The sequence below is a fragment of the Protopterus annectens genome, chromosome 1.part1 (assembly GCF_019279795.1).
Source record: "Protopterus annectens isolate FY-2018-M chromosome 1.part1, PAN1.0, whole genome shotgun sequence".
NCBI lineage: Eukaryota > Metazoa > Chordata > Ceratodontiformes > Protopteridae > Protopterus > Protopterus annectens.
The window spans coordinates 1,554,174,496-1,554,188,999 of NC_056726.1; positions in this window are offsets into that span (position 1 = coordinate 1,554,174,496).

The window sequence follows — 14,504 nt, forward strand, 5'->3', positions numbered from 1 at the left end:
TTTCTTTCTCTTTGCCTGTACTCTGATATCAATCGATCTGTAGTCCAAATACATAATTGGGGTCTTCACATTCTATTACCTTTCCTTCTCTAGTTATTTGCTCCCAATACCTTGGCTCCTTTGCCAGTTTTCTCCAATAAATTCCAGCCCCCTCTTGCCTATTGTCTGTATCCCTAATTGCAGTCACCCCTATTGGCAGAATCTCCTTTCTTACATACCCAAGTTGTTGTTCAACAATATCTTATACAAACTTTAAATGTGGGGAGATGAGGTAGAGAATGTTTTGGGATGAACTTTGTTGGAGGGGAAAGTAAATAGGAAGGATTCAAGGGCATTAAGTCATGAAGTTGATTTAACACAGTTTGCAGGAGAACTGAGAATGAGGAAGGACACTGGGACTATATGAACTTTGCAGCACCCTTGGATGAGGTACGTAGGCTGTCGCCAGACAAGGAAGAGTAAAGACTAAACTTCAGAGGAAATTGCATGAAAAACATTTCTCATAAATAGTGGCATGGAGTTTTAATTTTATTTATTTCATCTGTTTTTTTTTTTTTTTTTGATGGTTTGGTTAGACCCACTAGGTCTATGTCCTGTTTTCTGTGAAGGTGAGAGGTGTTTATACTGATTGAGACTAATTTTGATTAAACACTGTGTAAATTCCCATAATTTTTATATGTGGAAGTGGCTTTCCCATGAACCTTTGCAAAGAAGGATGAGATTATGCTGATAAGTGTCATGGGACCGAGGCTGCTAAGGATTCTATGTCTTTGCCTAGAAGGAATTTTCAACAGAGAAGACCCAAAATATTTCCTAGTTTATAGGCTGATAAGGTGGAGCAAAAGGAAACAGGAAAAGATGCGAAGACTATGATGCCATATAAACTATTGTTAAAGGTTAAAGGGAATGAGGCAGTCAGCGCTAGTGAAAGCTGTATGCTTACACTAAACATCAATATATCTGGGACCCTTTCAAGCATGGAAAGGGCTCCAGAATTACAAGTTTCTGAAGCTTGTTGGAAACACTCAACATTTGCCTACTCTTAATTTTTAACTCAAATAATGCTGTGTTTTGTTTCATGCCCTGTGTGAAAATTTGGTTTAATGTCGGTCTCCATAATTGTGGGCAAGTCACATGACGTTGTATTTCAAGCTAAACACATTATGACTTATTATGCCATATTCCAGAAGCATGTGTGGTGTGTTATTAAGGCTATTTCTTGCCAAGACTCAGTTTTTCTGCAGAGTAGAGAACAGAAGCAATGACTGTGTCCTAGATGACCCTGGATTGATTAGGGCCTCAAGCACTGAGGAAGATGGCTAAGGAGGGTTGGAGTGAGCAGCTGTTGTTAACCCACCTACCCCTGAGGAAGGGAGACAGCAAAGTTATAGTGATACTGATCCAGCAGAGATGGAATTCTGCATTGAGACCAGCACAGAGGGAGGAAGGGGGGAGGCAGGAGAGTGTGCAGGGATAATGATACCCAGCAGAGGCTGAGTACTATACCACATGCAGTACAGAGGGAGGAAGGAAGAGAGCCAACAAATTGTGCAGGGATACTAACACCCAACAGAGACTTGAGCCCTACATCAAGTACAGCACAGAGGGAGGAAGGGAGGCAACAAATTGTGCAGGGATATTGACACCAAGCACAGGTTCAGGATGTGCATGTCTGACAAGCACCATGAAGTGTAGCCAGGGCTGAGCATGTCCTAAATGTCATACACTCAAAAAGGCTGGCATTGCAACTATTCCACTCTTCAGGGCTACTGAGTGGGTGCACAGGGTAAGTTATAAAGAAAAAAGTCCAGATGGATCCCTGGATGATGAGCTTGTGTGACTAGTTCTCACAAACAGGGAGCAAATAGGAAAGTCAGTCAATGAGGAGGCTGGCAGTTGGCAAGCATGGGTAGAAAAGTCATAGAAGAAAAAAGGTCTGCTTTTTGTGGAATGTGCATGGTTTGCTATGAGTGTTTGATGTGGTGTTTACAAGAAAAGAAAGCCTGTTGTCTTATTGGATAAGAGAAAGAAAGGATTTCATTTACAGCTTGAAATTAAATGATGTTAACACTTTGGAGATTTAGAAGACAAGATGGTATGATTTTTGTTTTTGTTTTTTTTTTTTTTTTTGCTTTTAGGGTATTCTTTGGTTGGCACTTAGTTTTATTTTCTGTGGCAGTATGACTGTCCTTGAGTCCAAACCCTCCCCCAGTAGTACGTCATGCAAATGCGGTATACCCCACATCAGTGTCTTGGGTCATCAGCTCTTCCCCCATGTTGGGAAGAATGGACCTGAGAGCCATCACTACTGCACACAGAAGCTGGCTTTAACTTTGGGAACACTGTCTGTTTATCTGGCTTAGAATAAAATCTGGATGAAAGCGCTCAAGTTTGTGAATAAAAGTGTGAATTTATGAGGTTTCCTGTTCTTTGTTCTTTATCTGGCTTACTCAGAGTCATATGGTAGACAAATGGAGGCTGCGGGACTCAAACCCTGGCCTACAATATAAAACTCATAAACAGCACATAACCATAATCCTGTGTACTAAATTCCAGACACAGTTAGTATAAACAAGACTTGATGCTCTCTTACCACTAATTAATAACTTACAAACAGAATATCAGCAATGTTGGAGGTTGGCATAATGGTTCATAGCCTAGTAATAATCTATGAAATATTTCACACTACATCAGATCCATGGAAGAGAGAAACAAAAGAAGATAAGATCAATACTATGCAAGTGATTACAGGGAGTATAACATGCGTAGCCAGGTACACCTTCAAGTAAACACAATTAAAATTAATTGCCACCCTTTATGAATACTTAATAATACTTAAATTTCAAATCAGGCAATGACATACTTGATAACCTTGGTGCAAATTTGTGTCTGCTCATCCAATCACTAAAACTATGCTTAAAAGCAGATAAAGTCATACTTTACTTGGCCTATAGTGGTAACATCCCATAGGCTCTAAATTCATTGAGTCAGGAACCCTACTCTCCAGTGAGACTTGTCTGTTTGTTGGTCTAGATTTAGGACCATAGTGTGTACTTTTGTAGAGCCACTGGTTTTGTGAAGAAATAGGAGGTAAAATAGGGTTGGCTCTTCATGGCTCAAAAAGCATATCACAGGTCAGTTAGCTACTGAGATCTTGAGACTCAGATTGCAGAGTCCTGGGACACAAAAAAATCTGAAAATGCAGAAGAAGATTGAATATTGCAATTTATTTAGCATTTGTTGACTGGGAAAGTCCGACTTGGACAAAGCCTATTTTCAGCAGAGGCCTGGGGAGAAATGCTTCAGATTCATGTCTTTGGAATGTGGGAGGAAATCAGAGTACCCAGAGGAAACCCACATAAGCACAAGAAGGGTAAGCACAGGAAGGATCTGCAGACTCCACACAGAAGGCACCCCAGCCAAGAATCGAACCGGAGAACCTCTTGCTGTGAGGCAACTTGGATGACTTGGACTCTGTAACTAGCAATGAAGCAATAGTTGGATTTGTTAAGGATGACTTGGAATCTGTAATAGCAACAAATTAATAGTTGGATTTGTTAAGGATGACTTGGACTCTGTAACTAGCAATGAATTAATAGTTGGATTTGTTAAGGATGACTTGGACTCTGTAACTAGCAATGAATTAATAGTTGGATTTGTTAAGGATGACTTGGATCCTTGAGAGCTCCAAGTTAGGGTCATGGCTAATTTCATGTGAGACAATGGTGCTTCTGGCAAATATAAATACTCTCTTGCAGTCATCCAAGGGCCTAAAGGTATGACAGACACTAAACCCTGGTATAAAGAGACTGCTGTTAGTGCACTAAAACCATGTCTCGGTAACTAAACTGATATGAATGTGTTTAAATTCCTGGAAGGACTCAAGCCTTATTCTTCTGTTTAGACTCCCACCAATGTGCAGCGGCACCATGATATTGCCCAAATTTGCATTTGAGTCTGTTATGTAGGAATGTCCAACAGGGAGATTCTGCCTGAAAAAGGCAATATAGGGGCAGCAAATATTTTAGGCAGTATGCAGAAGTCCTGGAATGAAAGATGTAAGGTATCCCTGGCAATACTAGAAGTCTTATCTATGATCACATCCCAGGCTGACACATGCTGGATCTCCTTGGAATGATACCAACTGTTTATCCAAATGTAGAGCCAATTATATTATCTTGGTATCAATGCATCACTCTTGGTAAAAGAAAGAAACTACTCAAAACCAGCATCTTTCCTGCCTCTATCACATGTTTAGTTAGCTCCATCATGTGTCTCTCTGCAGGACCCTCTGAGTGGAACTGACCAGCTCATTCACTCCTAGTTATATTTCCTGGTTCAAGAGACCTTAGGGTCCTAATGGCATCATGGATCCTGGCACTGGACAAGTAGCTTCTAGTAAGCTTGTTCTTGTCCAGTATGTGAGTGTGGAGTCTGTATGGCTTATCATAGTCACCTATGACAAAACAAATGTCTGTGTGGAACCAGGCTTAGTAAGCCTTAAGTGCTTAGGCTTGCTTTCCTTGTAACCCTTTGGTGCCTCTGAGAATTTACAGTATGTGAGAGTGGAAAAGAAGTAGGTGATGCATTATGTGCTGTAGGCTTGGATCTTTTAGAGTTTCTTCTAGGAGGCTTTGAGCAAATTTTTCTTTACAGCACAAGCATAACTTAAAGGTCTAGTGTTGTGTTGTGACAGATGTGCTGTTACAGAGGTATGATGATTACCAATAGCTGGCTGATGCAAGAAGTATGCTTCCATATTTTTTAAATATCTAAATCTCTCACTCACGCAGGTTGTACTATTACTTGGTAGACGCAATGAACAGTCAGTAAGCATAAGGCAGTGCAATCACACTGTTTATAGATGGAGTTACAGTAGTCTGTTGACCCATATTGCCAGGGAGTTAAGGACTATAGCTGGTTGTAATATTCAGGGGTTAAAGGAAGACTACTAGAGAAGATTCTGAAGGTTTATGGATGATGGATTTAGGGTGATTTCACAGACTCTACCATGCATCTTAGCATGGATAATCTTTCTTTCTAGCTCAAGTCTGTGTGTGTGACTGTCAGTTTGGAGCATTTGTTCCTACTAGGAGGGTAAAACTTCAATATTTGAAGATGTACATAGTTTTGTGTGTTATTATTAAGTTAATAGGTTTTAGGGGGGTATTGTGTGTGTGTGTATTATTGTTTTAGGGTTTGCAGTAAAATAAAACGTTCTGCAAGATGTGACATAGGCTCAAATGGAGATGAAAAGAAACAATTGTATAAAAGATTAACCTGCCAAACAGTGCATGCATATAACTCAAAAGCTGGAACTAGGCATTTAACAAAAAACGTAATGGATTACCTCAGTGATGTGCATGAGTTTAGGAAGACTGCTGTTAAGCAACTGTTTTTTTTTTTTTTATAATAACTCTAGACCACAAAAACTTTTAGCACAATGACTCAGGCAACAGCAAACAGAAAGGGCTGTCACCAAGCTTAAGGAGCCTATAATAAGGGATCCTGTAGAAGTATTAGAAATATTTTGGAAATTCTATGAAAGTCTGTATAAAGCAGAGACATATGGAAATCAAGAAAGGGTACAAATGGAAATGTTTATGGAAGAATTAAATATGCCAAGGTTAGAGGTAGATGAGGCTCAATTACTAACAGGATAGGAGGAGATGAGATAAAAATGGTGATGTATAACCAATCTACAGGAAAATCCCCAGGAATAGATGGTATTCCTGTGGAAGTTTGGAAGCTAGGAGGGAAAAACTGAAAAAGATCTGGAAGGTTTTGTTTAACAGTGTTTTAAGAGGAGGAGAAGCACCAACATCCTGGAAGAAAGCAGCGGTATCTGTAATACGTAAAGAGGGTAAAGTTCCATCAGAAGCTGCTTTATACAGGCCCATTTCAATACTAAATCAATACTAAATCATGATTATAAAGTGTTTACATTTATAGTGGCTAAAAGAATGGAAAAAGTGATGCCAGAATTGATAGCTATGGATCAATGTGTTTTTTTGGAAGAGAGACAAACATTTGACAATATTAACAGAACACTGGTGATCCAGAGGGAAGCAGAAGGTAAGAAAATACCCCTGTTGTTGGCAGGTCTTGATGCAGAGAAAGCATTTGACAGAGTAAGCTGGGATTTTATGAGCAGAGCAATGGAAGCATTTGCATTCTCTGTAAAATTATAAGGTTGATTAGGAGGCTATATGAGGGATTAGAGGTGAAATGTTGCAGCTACAGTTGTGTTGACAGGGTTTGTAATGCCAGGAAAAAACAGCAGCAACAAACTGACTAATTCTCCACAAAAAGAATAAATCCACGAACTTGTAAGCTAGTAATGTAATCTTTTTATTCCATAAAGCGTTTTTCATCTGGCTGGATAGCTAGACTTCTTCAGATGCAATTAAATATTTAAAACACAGTATATAACATGAACATCAGTTAGAACAGCTAATCAACACCAACCAATGCATATACATACCCTCACAGCCTAAACCAAAATGCCTTAAACACACATACCATGAATTATATCTACTTCTAGATAAATTAATTAAAACCTACTAACATATTTATTAATTTAAATCATAATATATATATATATATATATATATATATATATATATATATATATATAAATATTCTAAAAACATTCTAAAAACGTATAAAATACTTAATATACTATATGAAAAGTATAGAAGTCAGAAACCATACCTAAAATGAGTTTCTGACTTTAATTATGTACATACTCCAAAAAACATGTAACTTAAACTAAAACAGTTAAACTAATGATGCATAATTCATACATCTCTCCTACTGGGACAACTCTATTTAGTAAAATAATATAATATGCATAACATGTAAAATTCATAAAATGTTTGTTATGTAGACCAATATACATTTCTGCCCTAAAAGGTTTTTTTAAAAAACTGCTTTAAAAATATATAGCTGTGATTATCTTAAAAGATTTTTCAGTTTTAAAATACATTTGATAGAATACATCTCATTAAGACCTGGATAGAGACATGCAAACGTACGTAGTTGCCAAAACAATTCCATTTTTTCAAGTAACAAATGTACTGGGCCACCTTTAGCATCTGAGGTTACACATTCTATAGCTCTAAACATAAAACCATGATTAGGAAAAGAGTGAGTGTGTCTAGCTAGGGCATTGTCTAGTTTGTTATTTCTAATGCTATACAAATGTTCATATACTCTGTCCCTCAACCCTCTATCAGTCTTTCTGATATAGAAGGCAGGGCAGCTGTGACACTTAGCAAGATAGACCACTCCTTTTGTATTACAGTCAAACCTATGTTTGGTAGTATATCTAACCCCTCTGATAGACAAGTTTGTCCCTACCTATATGTATCTACAATATGGGCACATATGACATTTATACATGCCCCCATGTTTTGTACTAAAATTAATAGGTTTATGAGTTTCTAATTGATTATTCAAATTCCTACCTTTCTTAAAGACTATCTTAGGAAAATCATGTAGTTCTTTAACAGTAGGTAGGTCTGTTTTTATAAATTCCCAATTCTTTCACAATGTTTGTGTCTTTTGGCTTTTCCCTGTTAGGGGTCACCACAGCGGAACTCCAGTCCACTAATGATTGGTAGTTGATTTTTACGTGTCGAGTTACCAGCTCTGACGCACAACCTTCAATGAAGGTACGCCCATTCATGCATGTCTCCACGCAGAAGGCGCTCTAGCTGAGAATCGAACCGGACAGTGTCTTACTGTGAGGCGACAACGCTACCACAGCACCACCACCGCAGGTTTATGCTTACAAAATCTTTGCTATCCATATAAAATGTGAGAATAAGACTACATGGGTCCACAGGTTTACTAGGTAGCTCATCCAATAAAGTGCCCTCTTGGGCAATAACACTATCTAAACCTATGTTAGAGGGTTTAGGGACTAAAACAGGTCTATAAGTACCTAAAATTCTCTTTTTTATTACTTCTTGACTTATTTCATCCAATAATACATCCGGATAGCCCCTCTTTTTAAACATTTCTAGTAGTTTGTTACATTCCTCCAAAATGTCCTGTTCATCTGAGACCATTCGGGCCGCCCTTACTAATTGTCCTTTTACTATGGAACGTTTTTGAAATGATGGGTGGTAACTACTATAAAGAAGGAATGTGTTGGAATAAGTTTCCTTTCTAAATATACTTGCTTTCCAACATTTGTTTATCCTGTCCTTTCTTAAATCTATATCAAGGTACGATATTCTATCACTGTTAAAACACTGTGTAAATGTTAAAAAGTCAGTCGTGTTATTCAACTGATTAACCAGGGACAAGGCTTCATTTTCGTTTCCTTTGAATAAAATAAATATATCATCCAAGCGAGTATAAAAACTAATCTGTTCCATAATGTGGGTCACTCCAAAAATGTGTTCCTGTTCCCAAAATGCCATAACTAGATTGGCAAAACTGCTACCACAGGGGGAGGCCATAGCAACCCCTATCTTTTGTAAAAAGTATCTGTTGTTGAAAGTAATAAAGTTGTTGGACAAAACAATGTCCAACAACTCTTCTGTTAGTTTTACTTCACTTTGAGGGGGCCCCATCTTGTGTAGCAGTAAGCCTACCCATTCTATACCTTCATTATGTGGGATGGAAGAATATAAGTCCCTCACATCAATTGTAAGGACTCTAAGTTGTTCAAGTTGGCCAAAAAGGTCCAGGAATCCTTACAAATTTGACTTTGTTGGGTTACATATTTTTTAAGCATATGGTCAATAAATTTTGAGCAAGCATAAGTAACGCTGGCTCTAGCATCCACTAATGTTCTCATAGGGGGGTTAGTGATCGACTTGTGAATCTTTGGAACTCCAAAGATAGTAGGTATTCTTGGTGCTGGTGTGTCAAGAAAATTAGCAATTCCTACATCTATCCTTGCTTCAATAAACAACTCATCAAAAATAGAACGAATTCTAGCATAAGCTAAGAGTGAGAACAATGAAACCAGACAAAGGGGGTGGGTTAGTGATACTAGACTTGGATGAATATATTAAGAAAATGGAAGAAATTTTAGCAAGTGAAACATACACTGAAGTATCTAAAAATGAGCTTAACATATTACTTATTAATTTTAGTACAAAACATGGGGACATGTATAAATGTCATATGTGCCCATATTGTAGATACATAGAGGTAGGGACAAACTTCTCTATGAGAGGGGTTAGATATACTACTAAACATAGGTTTGATTGTAATACAAAAGGAGTGGTCTATCTTGCTAAGTGTCACAGCTGCCCTGTATCGGAAAGACTGATAGAAGGTTGAGGGACAGAGTATATGAACATTTGTATAGCATTAGAAATAATAAACTAGACAATGCCCTAGTTAGACACACTCACTCTTTTCCTAATCATAGTTTTATGTTTAGAGCTATAGAATGTGTAACCTCAGATGCTAGAGGTGGCCCAGTACATTTGTTACTTGAAAAAATGGAATTGTTTTGGCAACTACGTACGTTTGCATGTCTCTATCCAGGTCTTAATGAGATGTATTATATCAAATGTATTTTAAAACTGAAAAGTCTTTTAAGATAATCACAGCTATATATTTTTAAAACAGTTTTTTAAAAAACCTTTTAGGACAGAAATGTATATTATTCTACGTAGCAAACATTTTATGAATTTTACATGTTATGCGTATTATATTATATTATTTTACTAAATAGAGTTGTCCCAGTAGGTGAGATGTATGAGTTATGCATCATTAGTTTAACTGTTTTAGTTTGTTTAAATTACCTGTTTTTTGGAGTAGGTACATAATTAAAGTCAGAAACTCATTTATAGGTATGGTTTCTGACTTCTATACTTCTCATATAGTATATTAAGTATTTTATAAGTTTTTAGAATGTTTTTAGAATATTTATAGATGTATAAATTATGATTTAAATTAATAAATATGTTAGTAGGTTTTAATTAACTTATTTAGAAGTAAATATAATTCATGGTATGTGTGTTTAAAGCATTTTGGCTTAGGCTGTGAGGGTATGTATATGCATTAGTTGGTGTTGATCAGCTGTTCTAATTAGTAAGGCGGATCAGCTGACTGATGTTCATGTTATATACTGTGTTTTGAATATTTAATTGCATCTGAAGAAGTCTAGCTATCCAGCCAGACGAAAAGCGCTTTATGGAATAAAAAGTTTGCATTACTAGCTTGCAAGTTCGTGGATTTATTCTTTTTGTGGAGCATTAGGGTTTGTAATGCATAATGTTTGCAACAGAGATTGTGCCGTTATGTTTTTATATATATATATATATATATATATATATATATATATATATATATATATATATATATATATGTGTGTGTGTGTGTGTGTGTGTAAGATTGCCTATGTCATAGATGATAATTTAATAAAGATGTTTCTTGATTAATTAAAAAAAAAAGGATTTAGGGTGATAGAGCAAAATTAGCACTTATCCCAAGGCAGTTCCTAAAATGTGGGTGACAGGCTCTTTGGTGAATTGCAGTTTCATCCTAGATGTAGCAGATGTCTGTCAGCCTGTTGTAACCTTCTCCTGGTAGCTGCACTGGATAACGCATACAGCAGCTCAGCCTAAGAGAGGTAAGCTGCACAATGGTCCAAAATTAAAACTGAAGCGGTTTTCACCCACATTTCAAACAGACCAGTTGGGGAAGTCTCATGTACATAGTCAATCAGAGGCAGTCAGGAATTAGTGTCCCTGCGATCCTTTTCTCACCAGAGGCAAAATAATCAGCCTAATCCAAAAATGGTTTTCAGAGTGGCTGGAAGTCTGTAGACAAGCTTGAAAATAATGTCCCTCACTCCTTCTTTCACACGGCGCAAAACAGAAGCACTAAACCCGAGCTGACTCCTGAGTAGTAGTTTATAGGCTGCCAGAGATCAATAGTCTTAACCCAGATGTTGCAGATTTTAAAAGTTGTTGTGGTTGTTGTGTCTTTCGGCTTTTCCCGGTTAGGGGTCGCCACAGCGGAACTCTGGTCCGCTAATGATTGGCAGTTGATTTTTTACATGCTGAGTTGCCGGCCCTAACGCACAACCTTCAACGAAGGTACGCCCATTCACGCATGTCTCCACAGAAGACGCTCTAGCTGAGAATCGAACGGGACAACGTCTTGCTGTGAGGCGACAAAGTAAGATGGTAAAACTTCTAATACTGTAGGTAGTGTTGTGTGTAGTAAGGCATGAAAAGATATGAAACAGAGGAGAACTCAAGAAATACTGTCATTAAAAAAAGGATCAGTATCCGTTTTATTATAGAAAAGTGTCAGAACAGTGAAAAACATTTTCTGTCTTTAACATTTTAATAAAAATGAATTCCTTTTATGGACCTTAGTTTCAGGATGACACAATTTCAAAAGCCTGAATTTTTTTAAAACATCTAGGTTTGGTCAATAAAAATAATTACAGTATTTTTCAGTGTGTGTGTCATCTATATTATTTGAGAGCTTATGGTGATTTTTTTTTAAACATAATTTCCTTTTAAATGCACTTGCTAAATGCCTCTGCTTAACATGCTGACTATAGCTTATATAGAGGCGTATAGAAAGGCAGTGGTGCATTTTAGCACCATCACTCATAAAGTGTGTACCGCAGCAGCCCTAATTAAAATGTAATTTAAACACCTTAAGATGTACTTATAAAATCCTCAGTGCATTAACAAAATGGCACTTATTGTTTATCATTGTATACTAAAATATTTATGGCTCTAGTATAAAGCAATGGCAGTGCGTAATGTACAACTCAGTGCATTCAATCAGAGAATTACTTGGTTATTTCAGACTTATAAACTGAAATGCATTACTGGAACTGAACACATCCACAATATATCATAGCAAATCACGAAGGAAACACACCTGGGTTGTACTGTCCAAATGCCGAAATTTTCAAATATACATACATACATACATACATTTCTTAAGCTCATGCAGGTTTACTCTAGTTTTTCTCAGGCTTTGCCAGACCCTCATTTAAAATTATATACTGGCTGTTTTGTTCCATGTACTCTGAAAGCAATATTGCAAGTCAGGATGCTGTTATTGGTTGACTTGCTGATATTTGATGTGCTGATGTCACAAGTTAAAGCCGAAATAACTTAACCCATAAAAGTTAATAAATATCATTGATAAACCAGAACCTAATATATACTGTGTGAGGCTATAAATTGTGATTTAATGGATTTACTTTATTAAGTATTCTTAACTTTATGCAGTTTTTGTAATTGCTGGAATCAGATTACAAAATATATTTGTCATCACTTCCAGTTCATGCCTACAGTAGTTTTAAACTCTTCTCCATTTATATCCCAACAAGGTTGCATTTTCTGTCTGCTAGCACAGAATACAGTTATGTTTAAACTCTTCTGCAACCTTTGAAAGGAGCACTTGTTCACGAAAAAGCCTGAACTTGTTTTATTAAATAACTGCAGTCTGTGATGTTTTGTCCCCAAATGCTACCTGTACACACTACACTTTGGTGCACTTTATTATTAAAAGATTAAATTAAATAAATGCCAGTGATGTGCTGCCTCATTGTTTTTGTCAAGTCTGCCTGACCATTTAATGGCTCCCTTATAGTTTGCTAAAGTGAAATTCTTCAAGCTTTGTTTGCCTGCTGGAAACTGCATATGAGAGTCAGAATGCTGATTGCTGTTTCCCATAGGAAATCATTGCAGGTGTGATTTGTAAGTGTGCACTGGCAATGAATCACTTCTTTAGAGAGATTTATCCCTTCTTCAAGTTGGTGCAACCATTCAGTTGCTATATATAAGTTCATTTGTGTGAGTGTGTGTGTGGGGGGCTTGCCCCCCCCCCCAACATTGTAGGGTGCAGGAGAGCTTGTTCTTTCCAAAAAATGCTTGACGATTTTTTTTGCATTTTATTTTAGGGCATTATTTGTGGTGTTTTGGAAAGTCAGGATTTTGCTTTTCACTATTTTATAGAAGAACCAAATTTAAGCTGTCTGTTTTTTTTTTCCTTGTCTCTGTAATAAAACAAAAAAATCTCTTGTTTTCCCGCCTTACTGAACTAGAGTAGTCCAGTTTCAGAGTTGCTGATCCCTGGGCTTTGTTTTTAGTTCCTGTTACTGATCCATTGCCTTATTAGGGAGGAGGGAAGTTTCTTTGCTTACCAGTGGGAGTGGGAAGCACTGAGCAGCCTTTCTGTCCGATTTGGTGAAGTTTCAGCCAGAAACTAGTAGTCCATTGGTCGTTTTGGGCCAATTCCTAGCTCCTTTCAGCCCCCTGCTATAAAACACGCTAAACACGCGTTTTTCCAGCTTGTACCAACTCAGCACAGATCCTCGTGGTGGCCTGCAGAGTGATCCAAGCAGCAGAGAGCTAAAAGAGTGAATTTCTACCAGATATAAGTATTTTTTGTGGCTTTCCCACTGTTATTTAAGCTAGCGACTGCATTTCGCCTGTTTTACTGCTACTTTAAGTGATTTCTGCATTTTACACTGTTTATTGCACTTTAAGTTACTAATTGTTGCAAATTGTTTCTGTAGGCTACACACTAAAGTCGCTAGCCGATTTACAGCATTTATAGCATTTACTGTCTGTTTTTTCCTTGTCTCTGTAATAAAACAAAAAAAATCTCTTGTTTTCCTGCCTTACTGAACTAGAGTAGTCCAGTTTCAGAGTTGCTGATCCCTGGGCTTTGTTTTTAGTTCCTGTTACTGATTCATTGCCTTATCAGGGAGGAGGGAAGTTTCTTTGCTTACCAGTGGGAGTGGGAAGCACTGAGCAGCCTTTCTGTCCGATTTGGTGAAGTTTCAGCCAGAAACTAGTAGTCCATTGGTTGTTTTGGGCCAATTCCTAGCTCCTTTCAGCCCCCTGCTATAAAACACGCTAAACACGCATTTTCCAGCTTGTACCAACTCAGCACAGATCCTCGTGGTGGCCTGCAGGGTGATCCAAGCAGCAGAGAGCTAAAAGAGTGACTTTCTACCAGATATAAGTATTTTTTGTGGCTTTCCCACTGTTATTTAAGCTAGCAACTGCATTTCGCCTGTTTTATTGCTACTTTAAGTGATTTCTGCATTTTACACTGTTTATTGCACTTTAAGTTACTAATTGTTGCAAATTGTTTCTGTAGGCTACACACTAAAGTGCGCTAGCCGATTTACAGCAATTACTGTCTGTTTTTTTCCTTGTCTCTGTAATAAAACAAAAAAATCTCTTGTTTTCCCGCCTTACTGAACTAGAGTAGTCCAGTTTCAGAGTTGCTGATCCCTGGGCTTTGTTTTTAGTTCCTGTTACTGATCCATTGCCTTATTAGGAAGGAGGGAAGTTTCTTTGCTTACCAGTGGGAGTGGGAAGCACTGAGCGGCCTTTTTGTCTGATTTGGTGAAGTTTCAGCCAGAAACTGGTAGTCCATTGGTCGTTTTGGGCCAATTCCTAGCTCCCTTCAGCCCCTGCTATAAAACACGCTAAACGCGTGTAAGCGCGGAGTTACCACTGTTGCACACAAGAGCAGCGGCGGTT